The following is a 17,718-nucleotide window of genomic DNA, read 5'->3' as shown; positions in this document are numbered from 1 at the left end:
TTCACGTGAATTTAGAACTCGAGTCTGTGAAAGGCCACTGGCTGCAAACCACCCCGTCAGTCTCACCTCCTTTCCCACTTTTCCTCACAGTTTACTTTTCTTCTCTCGACAACCCTTTTAAGGGAAGGGGTAGGTGGGCGGGTTGGTCGATGGGATTGTCAGTTAAAGAGCCACTGCACCTGAATTCCAAAACCAGGGAGTAACTGAAGCAGATAAATAAGCAGATAAGTCTTTGTCCTGGAGGTTGGGAAAGCGTTCCCGGAGGAGGGCGTCCTTACCGATCACAATAGCAGGTCTGTGAGAAAGACAGGCATGTGTATAGTTATACATATATGTATAGAGTGATAAATCACGTAAAGGATAGATAGATAAAGGAGAAATAAATATATAATTAGATGTACATACACATACAAGTTCTGGCAGAAGTTAAGGCCTGCCACGGTGTGGTTGGTGGGGTAATGCTATGGGTATAATAATTTATAGTTTTCATTTGAACGGTTTACTGAAAATGTCATATGGTGTGCTTGAGTGTGACATTGTTCCGTTACAGAATTACATGCTTCTGATTTTGTCATAAAAGATTTTGTAATAAAAAAGGGAAGGTATTTGTGCCAGACTCCCCGCAGTATATAATCCCTTCTTGCCTTCTAAATATCTGAGTATTTCTTCAAAGTTTATGTTTTACAAGTGGCTGTGTGGCTAGTAAGGGCCGACAAGGGGGACAAACTTGTTGGAGAGCAAATGACACAAACCACCCAGCCCTGAACTGCTCCCTCCCCCCAGTCAAGGGCCTCGGGGAACGAACTGGCTCCCTGAGTCAGAAACTTCAGTATTTCCATGTCCACACGAATGTTTCTGATTATATGTTTGGGGTCCTTACTCTTTTTCTTTTTCTTTTTCTTTTTTAATCCTCATCCAAGGATAAGTTTGTTTGTATTTATTTATTTTTTTAGAGAGTTTGGTGCATGGCATGACGCTACAACCCACTGAGATTCCTGGCCAGGGCCGTAGCTGGCTTTCACCGGGCACCTTAAGGGCCTAGGTTCCACCCAGGGGGTGGAACCCAGGACTGGGGTTAATTGGTCAGCATCTCTTTCCCAAAGCAGCGGGAGCCATTACCCAGAAGGGCACATCATGTGTGGAAATAAAAGTCTCCCAAGGTACTCTGTTTGTAAGACATTTTCCACGTTGGATTCCAGTTGCAGGAATATTTTTGGCAAGTAAACAGCAGGGGGCTGAGAGCCGGGTCTGTGCCAGCTCTTTGGACTCCAGCAACCAGGGGGCGGGGGGCGCGCGGGTGGAATCGGCTGGAGGAGGAGAAGCAGGAGCAGGTAGCTCTGAGCCCACTCGAGGCAGGGCAGATGCCCCCTAGACAGCTGGGCTCGCAGCCCCCAGCCGGCCCCCGCCACTCCGAGGCACAGAGTGCTACATCAAGGGTTCACACTGGAGACAGATGCTGGGGCAGGGGCAGCCAGGACTCAGGTACGGAGTCCCCGAAAGCAGAACCTGAAGGGGGGACCCCGGGGACATGACCCAGGGACGCTGGTGCCAGCCAGGTCCCACTGCTCGGCCTCGGGGAGGCTGTGAGCCGGCCTGGCACTCACACCCAGGTGTCGCTGTGCTGTTGAACAGGATCACTGTCACACACACGCGTCTACCAGAGACACCTGTGACCAGGACGAAGCCAGACCATTCGCACGGAGCGCTGAAGTGGGAATACCGGCCTGTGTTTCGGGATGACTCTGCATCCCATCGCAGCGCTGCCCCCTCTGCTTCCCGCGGCCTCTGACTCAGGCAGGGCGATGGCGCCCCAGGACACCCATCCCCCTTCACTGAGCACACGCACCAGGCTAACTGCCCGAGGGGCACTGGCTCCCTCATTGCCTCCAGCCACCGACCCAGCCTGTTCAGCCACAGGTGTGCTCCTGTGGTCCTCAGCTGCAGGGTCAAGGGGCAGCAGTGTCTGCTCTGGGCCCAGCAGCGTGCTGACCCTGGGCCCACACTGCTGAACGGAACAGCTTGTCCCGAGGTCGGGAAGCTCACCATCCAATGGAGGAGACGGAGGGGCAGCAGGGAGGACCTCAAGGGTCCAGCAACCCCACAGAATTCAGCAGAGGCTCCCGTTCAGCGGCCCTGAGACTGGTGTGACCCCGACGACGGGGAAGAGTGGAAAACTGCATCGAGGGCGGAAGCAAGACAACGTCTGGGAACTCCACCTCCTTCAAGGGCCTTGTAAATCTCTTTACAAACCGGAGGGTGCCGGGAAGGCACAGTGCGGTCACGCGATCAAGAGCGAGCACCGCAGGCTTCCTTAAGTGAACACAGAACGAGGTGCCCTGGGAGGGACCCAGAGACCGGACTCTCCCGTGTGAGCCGGCAACTCACGCCTGTTCAACGGGAAGGAAGGTCCGTGAAGTCCTAGCCATCAGGCAACCTCGTCCTGGCCCGAACGCTGGTTGTGAGGAGCGGGAATGGGCAACGGTTTTCCTCCTGGAAAACAGAGAGGGTCTCAGGACCAGGAAGACGGAGCATGCAGTCTGCAAAGATGGCAGAGAGCCTTACCACCGTAGTGATGCTTCCATATTAAGAAGAAAATGGTGTTTTGTGTCTTGTTAATTGGAAGGTATGTGAGCCAATTAGAGGGATAGCCTTGACATGCTGATTTAAGATACAATTTAGCCCTGGCCTGTGGCTCAGTGGGTTGGAGCATTGTCCTGTGCACCAAAAGGTTGCAGGGTCAATCCCCAGTTGGGGCGCGTATGGGAGGCAACCAATTGATGTCTGTCTGTCTGTCCATCTCTCTCTCTCTCTCAATAAGCATATCTCTGAGTGAGGGTTTTTTTTAATAAAATAGAGCTGAGTGATTGATGTGGAGCTTTTTGGTTTTGGGGTAAATTTTTACTGAGTTTATAGGAACATATAAGATAATTTTAGGACCACACATGAATTAAAGGGCGTTAATGTATATAAGTATTGAAGTCCAGAAAGCTTCAGTATATGTGTGTGTGTGTGTGGTGTCTGTACATACATGTGTATATGTAACATTAAAGTCAGTCGCAGCCTAACATGTTTGCAGGTAGTGAACGGGCTTTGCTCACAGGCCCCTCGGAAGGGATTGCCCAGCTCTGCCCGACTAAAATGAGTGATTCCATTGCAAGCTGAGCTGAAACTCTCCTTCCAGTTTTAACTTTAATGGGTAGAACATCACTCTTTAACCCAAAAGGCAAACCTTGGAACAATGTTTTCTGCACGCAAAGCCACCCCCAACGATGCCCAGAAAGTGCTGTGAACATCAGCAGGTGCCACGGTGCCGACTGCGTGCTGTGACCGGCAGGGAACCTGCCGTGTGGGGACAGGCAGGACAGGCCTCTGGGCATGTGGGCCAGGACCCGGGACGGGCTGGGAAACGAGAAAACCGTCAGGGTGTGGGGGGCAGGCGAAGTCAGGGTCCCTCTTCCCGGAGCCCACGGACAAGGGGTGAGAGGGGCCACATCTCTCAGAGGAGACAGGACACCCACCGCCAGGCGGATAGAGGGGGTCCCACGCAGTCTCTGGGGGGTTGGTGAGCAGCAGGGACACCCCCGAAGTGCCCGATGTGGAGCTGGGGACAGGAAAGCCCACAGGGAGCCGTTTGTCCCCTTCACGCTGTGCTCCGGTGCCCGCCGTTTGGCCCTGGGAGTTGAAGCCTGTCTGTCAATCCAGCCCTTAAACTTCTCCTGTGGCTCAACCACCCGGACTACCAACCCCTCAACCCCGTGCCCCCTGCCCCCTAAATGGCCGCAGGCAAGTCGGACGCTTGAGCCTGAGGCCCTTCATTGTTCCTGAAGACCCCAGAGGACCTGCAGCCTGGAGCACCCTGTCCCCAGCTGAGGATGGGCAGCTGGGGGACCTGGGTGCCCTACAGACATCGGCCCTTTTTAAACAGAGGGACTAGATCCTGATTCCCGGAGGCCAAATGGGAAGTGAGGTGGCAGAGAGAGGGGGGCAGGAGGTCTGTGAGCGTGAGGCGTGGGGCGCTGGGTTCGAGACCTCTCGTTCAGAAAAGGGGCAGAAGTGGCTGCGGGCGGGAGCCTGAGAGCCATCGCCGCCCACCCCGGTGCCCAGGGCCCCGGCTGGTGTTGGCGTCACTCACATGAAGGACTTTATACTGGGAACAGTGGGTCTGGGACTCGCCCACTTTCCGGTCACAGGCTACAGCCGTGGAGTAACCCCGAGTCACATGTCTAACGGAGCAGACGCGAGTCTCGGGGGGACGCACCGAGGGGCATTCCCTCCGTGGCCCCAGGGACGCTCAGAGGCAGCCAAGCCTCTCCCTCCTGCGAACACTGCCTGGGACGTCCTCTGGCTGTAAGGACTCGGGACATTGTTCTCAAATCTCCGGGGAAGAACTGCCCCTGTGTTGCATGTCAGCAGTAGTGAGCCAAACTGCCTCTGACGTCCCTGCAGCCATCTAATGGCCCAGGTGACAGTGAGCAGGGTTAGGTGACCTGGAGACAAAGCCCAGCCCTGACATCTGCCCGAGGCCAGCAGCTCGAGTTCCAGGAGTCAGAGGAGCCACTAGCCCGTCCAGTCTGCCATCTGTCACCAGGCTGGCGTGGGTCACTGACTTCCTCACTCCCGGCCATCTGTGACATGCGCCTGGTGGTACAACCTGTCCTTCCCTCCCTCTTCCCTCCTTCCTCCTCTTCCTCTTCTCCTCCTCTCTCTGTCTCTCTGTTACAGAGGATGTGGAGTCTGTAAAGTGCTTTGGGCTCCTTAGAGATAGCGGGACTATAAATAGAAGCTGTTATCACTGTCACCATGGAAACACTGGTGGAGCCGGGTGCTTCATTCCTGCATTTGCTGAGCACCCTTCCCCTTCGCCTGCTGCCTGGCGTCTCGCGGCCCCGCAGCCCCCAGCGGTTTCAGGAAGCACTGCAGCCCGGCAGGGGTGGGCGCCCAGGGCGGGCCTTCCTTGCTCTCGCCTCTTCCTCACTTCCTCAGTTTCCAAAACCTGGGCTTCTGTTTGCTGAGGCAGAAGATGGAACAAGGTTGGCCAGAGTCCGATGTGAGCTCAAGGATGCAAACTGTGACCTGTACGGGTGGGCCGCCCCCATCCCCATCCAGGGCTGGTCTGGACGTAACCCGGTTCAGGCAAGGGAGGGTAGCAGTTGGCCTCTGAGATAATCTTCCACCTCAGTGTGCTCCGGTCCCGACTCCTCGGTTTCCGAACCCGGGATGGAGAAGCGCTGGGCGGAGGAGGACCGGTGTCGGCCCCTTTCTACCGGTCCTTGACCTTCTGGAGCGCAGGGCTTTGGTTTGGTTTGTTTTCCCCGATTGTCTCTGCAGGGCCTGGGGCAGTGCCTGGCACAGAGCACATGCTGGACAGAGGTCTGTGCAAAAAAGAAAAAAAAAAAAGCAAATGGCAGCCATTTTCGGTGACACAGCAAAAGGAGGTGCTGAGTAAGGCACATGCTGCCAGCGCTGGCTGGGACTCAGGCCCCTCCCCCGCCCCTGGCAGGCAGGGAGGCGGTGTTGCCACTTCAGTACTGGCGTCATGGGTGGTACGGGGGATCTGGCTCCACGTCCCAAAGCCTAGGCATCCTACCTGTTAGCCGAGGGGCTGGGAGGGGCTGGAGTGGGGGGAGAGTGTGGGAACAGGGGGCCGTCCTCCCCCTGTCCTTTCCGGAGTGCTAGGATCTCAGGGGCAAGTTTCCCAGGCCTCAGGGGAGCACCACGGGGGGTGGGAGTGGCTGACACCTGCTCCCCGAGCCTCGTCCCCCAGGACAGGGCCTGTCCCCCAGGTTTGGGGTGACGGTTAAAGAGGCAAACAAAGCCCTAGTGGGGGGGCTCCCGCCAGTCCCAGCAGTCTGGCAGTCCCCCAGGAAGAAACAGTCCTTTTGGGACAGCGCACGTACTAGTTTATCCCGAGGCTCTGCCTTTGAGCGGGGGGTGTGGCCTGAGGGGGGGGGAGGGGCTCAGGCCCACACAGCGACCCAGGCAGGCGCTCTCTGCGAAAGGCTCCGATACCCTGAGTTCGAGTTCCGGGCCAGCCAACCCTGAGCCTCGGCGGAGGTCATCCCCCGGGGGAAACACTCCGTAACACGTCCGCTCTCACAGGGGTGAGCAAGTCACTGCATAAAATCGGCCCGAGGCCCAGCTTGTCCTGTGTCCTTGTTCGCAGGGACGTGGGGTGAAGTCCCATTACAAAGCGTATAAAGAACTTTGACTATTTACTTGGTTGCTACTTAATAAACCGTAGACCAGGCAAGACACCAGGGCGTGTCCAGGCAGCAGAAAATAAGATGTTCTCCAGCCAAAAATGGGGCTGGACTAGATGACGCTAAAAGCCCCTTTTGCTTCTCATGTTTTAGGGTTTCTTGACGAGGGCGGGACCTACCTTTAAAGCAACTTAAATCTCGTGCAACAGCAAAACTAAGCTACGGGCTCACATCTCCTAGGGCTTCGCCCTGGTCTTCACCTCGATATTTACTGAGCGCTTCCAATGCTGAAAATATTGTCTTTTTTTTTTTTAATCTGGTAGTAAAACTCAGTCTCAGAGAAGGCAGTAGGTTTTCCTGGAGCCGAACTATAAGGCTGTGGTGGAACACTGCCCCTCCGGATAATTCTGAATCCGTTCTCCGTGGTCCCCCGCGCCTCCCCACTGCGTCCGCCGGCACAGAACGCAACCGAGTGGGTCACACACCTTTGCCGGTTGCCGGGGTGGAACGGAAGACTCTCCACATCGGTGCGCAGAGGCCGATTTTGAGCACAAACTCAAAACCCGCCAAACCTCATTCCGCTTCTGGCTCCGCCGCTCACGAGTTATGAGTGGTCTCGGCAAATCGCTTAATCTTTCGAAATCTTTGTTTGCTCAGAAGTTGAACTATTAATTCCCAGCCACCACGTCACGGTCCTTCATCGCGTGTCGCGCCCAGGCCGTCCCCTCCCTGCTCCTTCTGTGCCTCTGCGGAGCCTACCGTGGACAGAACGCACGACTGCACAGGACACCGTGGCCTGAGGGAGGGCGCACCCCACAGAGAGAGCTGGGGAACCCAGGAGAGGTGCCCCAGAGACAGGCAACGAGCCAAGGCTAAACGTTGACTTTAATTGCAACGTCTTCAACTTCAAATGTGCAAAATCCCAGCAAGGGTTTTTTCCGGTTCCCCGCGGTTTATTAGAACTCCTCCCTGGGCACCCGACAGGCCGTCATCCTGCAGCTGTGTCTGATCCAGGCGCTGGAACCCTGGGGTCAGACAGGACAAGGTGAAGGAAATGGGTTATCTCAACCTCCCCTGAGGTCCGAGTGATTGAAGGCACACTGTCCTAATCTGCAGCTTTTGGTGACAGAGAATAGTTCGCCACTCAAGCTAATTCAAGAAAAGGGGGTTTAATCCAAAGACACAGGAGTCCCGCAGAACCCAAGGCCGGGGCTGGGCCCCTGAGATGGTGGCAGAGCTGCCCCCGGCTCCCGGGGTCCACGCCAGGCCTCCTCCCCCCAGGAGAACCCTGTGCTTCCCCTGGGGGGCCCAGGCCGCCTTGCAGCTGGGCTGACCACGTGAGTGCGGGGGTGTCGATGGAAGTGAGATGCAGAATCTGGGACCATCGTCTTTAAGTCAAAGCCCCTGCCCTGGGTTTTCTCCCTGCGGTCGGATGGACTGGGGCCGTGCCGTGGACTGGCCTTGGGTGTGCGGAGGAGGCTGAGGGGACCCGGGGGGTGAGCACCCATGGAGGGCACACGGGACCCTGAGAGAACTAGACAGCCTCACGCAACGGGACGCCTTGCTGCTCGGGTCACCTCCAGGCTGACCTGGAGGAAAAGGGAATTGCTCTTCTTGAGCCCCTTTATCTTGTCGGGGTCTCTGGGGCATCTTGACGAACCGAGAATGGAGGACGAGCCCATAAATGGAGCCTCCTGGAGTCTGCACCAGGCAGGTCCACTCCGCCAGAGCTGGGCAGGAGGGGCACTGAGCCAACCAGCCCGGCTGGTCTAACGAAATAGCGGAGACTGGGGGGCTTCACGACCGGACGTGTGCTTCCTCACAGTTCCAGCGTCTGGAGGTCCGAGATCGGGGCGCCAGAATGGTCGTGTGCTGGGTGGGGCCCCCTTCCTGGCTGGCAGGACGCAGCTGAGACTGAGCTCCAACCTCTCCTCTAGGAAGGGCGCTAACCCCACCCTCGTGCCTTCATCTTCCCGATAGCATCACATGGGGGGTGTAATGTCCACATACGGATTTGGAGGGGGTGCAAACATTCAGGCTCTGATAGACCCCCCGGGGCATGAGCAGAGCAGTCCAGGCAGTGCTCACAGCCCACATCCACGGCCCATGCGTGGGCTCGGTTAGCTGAACACACATTCGAGCTCAGTGTGCCGCTCAATTTAGGTTCCTGAAAGTCTGTTACCTGGACAGTATCAGTTCTTAAGCGTCACGTTCTGACATCTCCAGTGGATTGTGTTTTCTGGGGGCTGGGCGTCTGCTCCCAGGCACCAAGTGCTCAGATCCGCTGGGCTCACAGAACACGAGAGTCCTGTGCACACCGGCAGCTCCGGGCCCCAGACTGCAGCCCGCAGTGGAGTCTGGGAGAGCCGCTTGCTGGCCCCGCCCCCCATGTTTCTGAGCCAGTGACTGGGTCTGGAGTGGGACCCGAGAACTCACAGTTCTCACAGGTTCCCAGGTGGTGCTGGACACCACCCTCTGCAATCCAATGATACAAAGTATCCACCTGCTGCCCCAGTGTGACAAGTAGCTGTTGCTGGAATAGGACACCCAGTCATAACTGAAACACTAAACAAGGGGCTATTTCATTTTATTTTATTTCATTTCATTTCACTTTATGTCCTTACCCGAGGATATGGTTATTGATTTTTTTATAGAGAGAGAGAAACATGGATGTGAGAGAGAAACATTGATCGGATGCCTCCCATATGTGCCCCGACCGGGGATGGAACCTGCCACCTTCTGGTGTGTGGGATGGTGCGCCACTCACTGGACCACCCAGCCAGGGCAACAGTTTGCTGTGTTAGTACAGTCGAAATGCAAGGATGCATTTCCAGTCTGTGACTTTCTAAATACACAAATGCATCATTTATTTAACAAATGTTCACAAATGTTCTGGGTCAGGCCCTGGGAGCCACCAGTGACGAGGCAGACAAAAATGCCAGCCCCCACAGAGCTTCAGTTTGAGTGGGGAAAGATGCCAACTTACCGAATTTCTGTTATGTTCTAAGCCCTTTACCTTAATTACCTCGACTTCCCGCCAGGACAGTAAATTCTAGGTGTCATTATTCCCACGTGCACGATGAGAAAGCTGAGTCTTGTGTAGCCAAGTCACTCACAGCGTTAGACAGCTGCCTCTCTCCACCGAGACATACGCAGGCTGACCCTACAGGGGCACTTTTGGCAGAAATGCCCGACCTTTGCCAGGCAGGGAGTTCTCTGTCCCTATCACATGCTGGGAACCTCCCTGAAGGATCGGGGACCTTCAAGTATGTTCTCAAGGTGGCAGGGAAGGGGCGTGGGGGACAGCGGTCACAGCTCTTGACCACAGCCCACGGTCCTGACTGTCTGGCTGGGGAAGTTACTGCTTCTTGGAGTTCAGAAGTTTATTGTGAACTCCAGCAGTCCCTGGTTAAAACTTTAATCCCTCATTCGATAGATAATTCTCAGAAGCACCGCGTGCCAGGCCCTGGGCTAGAAGCTGTGGAAAATTCCAGGTCAGAATTCTGTTCCCGGGGAGATGCATTCACAACCAAACCTGAGCTGCTGCACAAGTCGCCGCTGGCCAGGTGGCCGGCCTGCTGGGCACGGGCGGCTGACCGGCCCTGTGCTGCCGCCACGGCACCGAGCCGAGGCAACGGCTGAGTCCCACAAGCCCCTGAGAGGCTGGTGAATGCTGAACCCATGAGACGGTGGGAAGTAGCCGGAGGTGGCCGCGGGGGTGTGAGCAGAACCAGCCCTGGCAGCTGGGCCCGATGGTGCCCGAACCAGCTGCGTCTGGTCCTGCCCGCCCTGCGAGGTCCCCTCCAGCCCCAGACTGAGACTGGGTTTTTCAGCTTCTCTTTTGGCCGGTTGCCGCCCCGAGGCCTCCTGTCATCTTCTCTGTCCCCTTCCCGCCTGGCTGTGGGGACTGCCGTGTCAGGGGCCCACTTGGGCCGTGGGAACAGGGGCCATGTCAGGGCCTGGCTCCCTGAGGATGTGATGGAGTGAAGCCCTCCCCCCGCTCCTGGACCACCTTCCCCGGGACTTCTACAGGGGGAGGGGAGCCAACCGCGGGCTGCGGAAGCCCCCGAATTGTTATTTGGGGCTTTTCCTAGCCACAGCCAGCTCTACCAGATGAAACCACTGTGGCGTTTTCCTTCTTTTTCTCTGTCGTGGACGATGACCGTGAAGTCTCTCCTCGGGGTCCCTCAAGATGGACAACAATACTCTCCATCTTCGTGTGGGGCTGCTCCTTGGGCCAACCCAGAGGGATCACAGACGGGCATGAACTTGGACGAGGGGGCATTTCCCCCCCCCGAGCTGCCTCCTCCTCATCGGAAAAACTGCCTTTAGGTTCCCCGAGAAACCGAACTCCTGTCCAGGCCCCCCTCACCCTGGACAGGGGCACCTCTCTTCTCCAAGCTTTTGTTTCTCTCATCTGTGGTGTCCACTGTGGGACGTCACCAGGTCCAGACCCTGGCTCCTGGGTCTCGCGTGGCCCTCCCTCGGTTTCTGAGGTGACACTGCACACACAGAAGGGGGTGGATGAGCGGTGACGGGTGAGCACGTGGACCGAGATGTGCTCCTTCAGACTGCGACCCGGCGAAGACTGACATTCTCCGGGACAGCTCTGAGCACAGGCGCCTTGGCAGGATCGCGCATGCGCGGCGCCCGGGGCCACGTGCGGCCTCTGGGCGGGCACGTGTTCCGCCTGCAGAGGCGCTGGGGCCTGGTGGTGGGCGTGCGTCCTTCCTCCTTCTCCCCACAGGGACTGAATCTGGGGGCGACTCGGCGGCTTGGCTGGCAAAGTGACAACACCACCAAGAGGGTGGTGCTGGTCAGAGTCCTTCAGAGAGACAGGACCAACGGGAGACCTGTACCCGTCTATCTGGTCTGTTATCTACCTGCCCGCTCTCTACCCACCTTAATCAGAGGCCGGGGAGGCAGAAAAGCCCGCGCTGCGGTTCAGTGCAAGTCCCACGTCCTGAGAATCGGGGCGCAGAGGGCATGAGGTCAGTCTGAGCTGCGAGGCCCAGGAGTGTCGGTGTCCACGGCAGGAGGGTGATGGCGGGGCCTGAGCCGAGACAGAGCACTCGCCCTCCCAGAGCCTCTCTGTGCTGTTCGGACCCCCCACCCCCAAGGGCCACCCCCTTTACTCAGTGTACCGTTTCAGACGCTGATCTCTTCCAGACGCACCCCCGCAGACAGACTGCGCCAGCCATCTGCACGCCACTCAGCTGGGTGCAGGCGACAGGCACAATGAACCAGTGCAAGGACCGACCTCTCATTAAGTTGTTAAAAAGGTCCTACAGAGTAGAAAACGGAAAAAACCCACTAGTGGGCACCGGGCACAGCATCTGCTTGGGGTGTTTGGGCGACGTAGGCGTCATCCACAGTGCAGACCCTAATGGGACGGCGGGGGAGCCAGGCTGCAGTGACCCGGGGGGGAGGGGGGCTTTGACCTTGGTGCGTCACTGTGAGGCGAGGCACGCTGATGGCTTGTAGACCCAGGAAGTGGAGGACCCTGCGGGGGTGGGGGGTGGGGGGGGAGGGCAGGCCGCGGGACCAGACAGAAGGCCAAGGTGTACTCGGGATGCGGCCCCTCAACTTCAGCAAAGGGGACACGCCCTCCCGCAGGCTGGCGGGGTGCGCGACCCCGCGCAGAGCGTGGGCAGGAAACACGGTGGTTGCGGGGTATCCGTGCGGAAACGGCGTCAGCAAGCGAGGCAGCAGAGAGACGGGTGAGGCCAACAGCCAGTTCGCCTGTAGGACTCTCTCCTTTAGAGCGTCACGACCTTCTCTTTAGGGCACCGAGATGAGTATAAATTAAGTTGCAATCCAGTTTATGCAAAAAAAAAAAAATTGAGGGAGCATTTCTCTGCTTCCCAGCTCCTCCCCAAAGTAAAATAAGTGCAAAGCAGTGTTTTCTTCATTCCGTCCCTTCACGTTGGCTCCTACAGGGCAGCTACATTAAAACGCAGTGTTTCCAGAATGACACGGGGGTGTAAAGGAGCTCAGTGAGAGGAGAAGCTGGCCGGGGTCACAGCGTGGGCGGGCTTCTGCGTCCCAGGTGTGGTTGTGCCTGACCGTCTGAGCATTGCCTGCCCAAAGCTCAGTAGCCAGGGGCCCTCCTCCCTGGCCTAGCCTCGTCCAGTGGATGTGAAGGGTTCCCAACCCAACGACCTGTGGAGGGGAGGCCTGGTCCCACCCAACTCTTCTGCCTGGAGCCAGATGAAAAGTGGGGTCAGCCTTGGCCAGTTAGCAAGGGGCTTCAGTGGCAGGCTGTGAGGAGTGCAGGCCCCTCGGAGCCTGGGCCAGCTGACCTGCCTTTAGGCACTCAGGGTCTTGGGGACAGCTGAGGAGGTCAGGGGGCGGACCCAGAACAGCCACCCCAGGCCAGCAGCACCCTCAGCACAGCCCCTTGCAGGCCGCTATTTGCAGCCCTTTGTCCAAGGTCCCAGGGACCAGCATCCCTCGCTGATGCTCCAAGTGTATCCGTCCATTGCCCCTGGGCTAGGCCTCAGGGGAGGGGCAGGCTCTGGAACATTTATGAGGCTTCCGCCTTCAGGAGGTCTCAGCAGGCCACGGCAGCTTGGCGTTGGGAGGGTGGCGATGGGTAGAAATGAGTGTCCAGCTCACCCATAAAAACGAGCTCCCCTGGACTCTGCCTTCCTTGGAACCGGGGTTCCCGCATCAGCGAATGGGAGATAGCACAGCGCAAAGGGGCGGAGCATGCTGGGGAGGGTTGGAAGCCATCTTGCCGGAGGGCTATAGACGGTGGGAATGCTTTACTCTGAAAGGTGAAACTTAGGGCAGCAGGAGAGCCAGTGCCCGCCCGCAGGAGCCTTGTACCGCGTTCTTCCCGGCAGAGGAGGAAGACTGAGCCGTGATGCAGAGGAGCTAGCTTCTGGCTCAGTTTCCCCACGGCGGGATGCTTCCCGGCAAGGTGGGGGGTGCACAGCCACTGGAGACAGGCGACTGGAGGCTGGCTGACCTTGACCCGGCCGGTGGTCACTACCGCCAGCACTGCCCACAGAGAACTCACCCACAGCAACTGCCTACCACCTGGGGGGTCTCAGTGAAGGGCTGGAGGGAGTTAAACCGACCAGCAAACCAGTGTTTCTCAAACTTCTGGAAAACTTAAGTGGTCCAGCAAGAAAAGGATCAGAAAATGCCCCATAATCTCATCTACATCTGCCCCCAAGGCCAGTGAGACCTCTTGGAGGGGACTCCCACACCGGGGGCTTGTTACCTATTTACGCAGACAGAAAGTTCTAGAAAGAAACTTTATTTTTAAAGCTTAGCAGGGGTGTCCAACCTTGAAGCATCTCTGGGCTACATTGGAAGAAGAGTTGTCTTGGGCCACCTGTTAAATACATTGCAACACGTAATCACACACAAAAAGTCTCATCATGTTTTAAGCACCCTTACGATTTTGTATTGGGCCACATTCACCGCTGTCCTGAGCCACAGGTGGCCCGCAGGCCGTGGTTGGACACCCCTGGCTGGAGGACATGCCGGTTGGCACCAGACGTTTTTCCAGGGGACAAGCAAACCGCCCCTCTTACCCACGCCGAGGAAGTGCAGAGGAGAGGCAGGCTGGCTGCGGGGACGGTCTTACGATTCTGCAGCTTCGTTTCCACCACCCATGGATCACAGGGCCAACCCCGGGACAGCCCGTGCCCCTCCGTGTGTCTCGTCCCCCCGCCCACTGCAGTCACCTCCACCAGGCACACTCCTCGTAACAAACTGGCTGAGGACAGGGGATGAGGAGAGAAACCCCAGCCCATGTCACCTCGCCGTGGATGCTTTCTTCCGACTTACAGGGTAGGAGAGAGGTCAGGGGGAAGCAGCTTCTGGAAGTCTGCCAGTCAGGGCCTGGTGACCCAGGTGACAGACCAGAAAGCAACCTGTCCCTTCCACAGAGGGCAGGAATAGTCCGCCTGACCAAGGGGTCCTTCCGAAGCAGCTCCCTGCCTCCCTCTTTAATTGTCATGCTGCGTTCTCTCCCAGACCCAGGGGACGGGAAAGCGCCTGAACGAGGCTAGCGAAGGGGCCTTTGTACTTGTCCCCCTTCAGGGCCCCTGGTCTCCAGAGAATGATGCTTTCTCGTCACAAGCAGGGTCTGCTGTGGACACAGAGAGGTGCTGATCCCCAGGCCTCCACCCACGTCCCGCCAGGTGACCGGGCCCCCGCCGCCAGCCCTTGCCCTTTATTGCAGAGCGGCTGCTCACTGGCCACAGGCAAACAGACCTGCCGTGGAGCCCTGCTCCCCAGCCCTGCGCACACTTCCTGCTGCCGAGATGAGTCACCCTGCCATAGGCAGCCCTCCCCCGCTCTGCTCGGCACTTAGATCCCCTCTGTGTGTGAGCCTGCCGCGACCCTGAACGGGCTCAGCCCTGCAAGGCCTTTGCGGTGCAGGCTGCAGAATGCCTTGTGTTTGGCCGAGGGGTTCAGAGAGCCGCAGGCCGGCTACTTGGGGGTGGGGGGCGGTGGGAGGGTCTGATCTTCACATCCGTATCTCCCTCCTGCAGCCTGCCAAGTCATCCCCCTCTTCTGCAGGCCGGTGACGCTCCAGCTCCATCTCAGTCCCCTTCCTGGGTGAGGACCTGCCATCCATCCCCGCCCCCCCCCCAACAGAGGTTCCTAACCTGCCGCTCTCGGCCGCCCTCCATCCAGGGATCCAGCCTCCACCCCACAGACCCAGCCCCCCTCCCTCTCCTGCAGAGGAAAAGAGGTGTAAAAACTGTTCCCTCCACCCCGAGCCTCCAAACTCCTGCCTCCTCCTTTCTGCAGAGAAACGCTGGATCTCCGTGGGCGGCTCTCCAGGTTCCCGCGGTCCGCACCTCCCCCACCCACCCCAGCCACACAGCTCCACCTGCCAGAGGCCCCCCTCCCTCCGGAGAACCTTGCACTTTCCGCTTTCAACCCGCTGCTAGAGCAGCCTGCGCACAGCAGCCTGGCCCGGCCCACCCCGAGGAACACGGTGTGCTCGGGTTATTCATTACTAGAGTTAGAGGAGGTCACGGAGCGGGGACCACGCTGCGAGGCCAGGGAGAAGGCGGCAGAGAGGTTGGGGAATGAGTCAGGGTGAGCTTCTAAGGGAACCCGAGTCCAGGGAGGGGTGGGGGGAGGTGGCAAAGTCGCAGTGACAGCCCCAAGGCCCGATAAGGTCAAGTGGAAACAGCTCATTATAATTCAGCTAGCTACTTAATAGCTCTTGCTATGCACAGGCACTTCCCCCCCCCCCAATCTCCCATTTGACCCTCCAACAGGTTAGCCCTCCACTTTTACAACTCGGGGACCGAACTGGCCGGAGAGAGAACCAGTGACTTGTCCAAGGTCACATCAGCTGGCTTGTTCTGACTCTGGGAGTGTGAATGCAGGCCCCTCTTGCTCCCGGTGGCTCTTTGTGGGGATGCAGTGAGGTGGGTAATACAGTTTCAGGGTGGTCTAGAGGGCTGGGAAGTCCAACGCTGCTTCCCACAAGTCTGTGATCATGTTCACTAGCGGCAGTGTGGGGTTTGGGGGGCCAGTGGGGAGGTTCCTGGGAAGCCTGGCAGGGGCTGGTTGAGAATGAGAGGCTGCCTCCTGGGAAGGCAGCAACTGGAGGCCTTGTAACAGTTCACGTGCAGGGGAGGGAGCGTGAGCAGAGGTGGGGAGGTAAGATTCAATGGGGGGAAGGGGCAGCTGTGTCCCCCAGAGTAGGTCAAGGACGAGAGAGAAAGCTCCCCCTAGCCAGACCAGGTCACCCTGGTGTTGGCTACAGCCCTAGAGAGCGAAGGTAGCAGGACTCTTTCTTACAGACAAAATGGGGCTCTAATTAAAAATGTCTCTCCGAGCCTGTCTCCACATACTTCGTCTTAGCAGGCGTGGACTGGAGAAGAGAGAGAGGGAGACAGACAGACAGAAATCGCGGGTGGGGGATGGAGGGGTGGACAGGAGAGTGTGCGCAGGTTCGGCCCACACCCCCCTCCACCCCTCCCTACCCGTTCCGCCCGCTCATCTTTTTCTGCTGGTCCCGCCCGCCTACCAGCTTTCTTCCCTCTTACAGGTACTTGGCGCCCAGTAAACACTTGCCCTTGTGAGTGACCTGTCCTGCTGAAACCCCTCCCTGAGGCAGCCTCTGCTGGGAGGGCAGCGGCCTCCCTGGGCAGGTGCAGCCTCTTCCTGCGTTTCTTCAGCATGGGGGGGGGGCCTTTGCCAACATAAACACTGTCGGGGACAGGCAGGTGGCTTCCTGTCTCAACACACGCCGCTCTGAAGGTTGCCCTTGAGGGAGCCCTGCGAGCAGCAGCCCCTTTTGGGCTGGGTGGCTGCGCTTTCCTAAATTTCCAGTATTTTCAGGGGTGCCCCAGTCTTGCAGGTGGGCGTAGAGAAAGATTAGTGGGAGAGAGGGCGCGCGATTCAGTTCGGGCTTGTCCTTAGATCTGCAGGGTTGACCTTGGACACAGAAAGGCGGCCCAGACGAGCATCACTTTATTGGGTAACCCCTGCACGCGGGGCCGGGGAACCTGCTCTTCCCGGGTGGGTGTGTTGCCCCCCACCGGGATGGGGCTTCTCCGCAGTGACCGCGCAGGCGTCCTGCCTTTTTCTGCTGTGTCACTGTCCTGAGAGGCGCGCGTGAAGCCGCTCAGGGGTTCCGCGGAGCAGCGAGGGAGACGAAACCAAGGAGTTTGGCTTCCCAGCGACAGGGGAAGAGGGATGGGAGCGGGGCGCATGCCCAGCACTGCCCCGGGACATCTTGTCGTTTGAGCTGCCTCTCCGCAATCCCTCTAGTCCCAGGGTATTCACAGCCCAGCAAAGGGGTCGGTACCCCCCCAAGGGGGCGTAAAAGCACATCAGTGAGAACACCAGCCACCGCCTGGGTACCAGGGAGAGCCCTCGGTGGCCGGGTCACGTGCAGACGTGGCTGCCCGGGGTCTAGACTAGCGTGAACCGCCTTGCAGTGCGACTGGTTTCCCGGGGAAGACTCGCCGGGGTGGGTCGGTCTCCTCCGCCTCCCAAGCCCCGGGGCCGGCGGCGCCCTGGGTGGGTTTGGCAAGTGTCCTGTTTGAGGTGGTTCAGGCCGCCCGCACGGAGCACAGCCGGTCGGTCAGAGGAGGGACGGGCCGGAACTTCCACCGCAGCGGCGGGGAGCGCCCAGGGGCCGGCAGGTGCAGGAGCGGGGCGGGGGAGGGGGGAGGGAAGGAGCGGGGCGGAGCCGGGCAGAGTCCCCGACTCGCGGGCGTCCCGGAGTGACCTTCCCCCACCCTGCCCCGGCCTAGGACTGGGGGAACCTGCGGCCGGGGAAGGCCGGGAGCGCGCGGGGAGAGCGGGCGCGCAGTGTGGGGCGGGGCCTTATCAAGAGAGCCCGGCCGGGGTCCCAGGGCATACACGGGGCGCCGGGCGACACAGGAGTAGGACACCCTACAACAGAAGGGGCTGGTGGGCGCCAGGCGGAGAGCGAGGAGCTCGCTGTGCGGCGCCACCTGCGCGCTCCCCGCGTCCCCGCCGCCTCTCTCCGCGCCCCCGCGCGCCAGCCCGTCGCCGCGGCTCC

At 58.8% G+C, this 17,718-nt stretch overlaps 1 long non-coding RNA gene across 1 annotated transcript; it reads left to right on the top strand.

The window, feature by feature from the left end:
* Positions 1 to 15,187: 15,187 nt before the first annotated feature.
* LOC119065437 (uncharacterized) lies at positions 15,188 to 17,329 on the top strand. The gene is made up of 3 exons (XR_005085590.2): positions 15,188 to 15,269; positions 15,455 to 15,607; positions 16,234 to 17,329. It is a non-coding gene; the product is annotated as an uncharacterized LOC119065437 (long non-coding RNA).
* The last annotated feature ends 389 nt before the right edge of the window (positions 17,330 to 17,718 follow it).

The sequence above is a fragment of the Artibeus jamaicensis genome, unplaced genomic scaffold (genome assembly GCF_021234435.1).
Source record: "Artibeus jamaicensis isolate MK-2021 breed Jamaican fruit bat unplaced genomic scaffold, CSHL_Jam_final scaffold_625, whole genome shotgun sequence".
In the NCBI taxonomy this organism is placed as follows: domain Eukaryota; kingdom Metazoa; phylum Chordata; class Mammalia; order Chiroptera; family Phyllostomidae; genus Artibeus; species Artibeus jamaicensis.
This window is presented reverse-complemented; position numbering and strand designations above follow the sequence as displayed.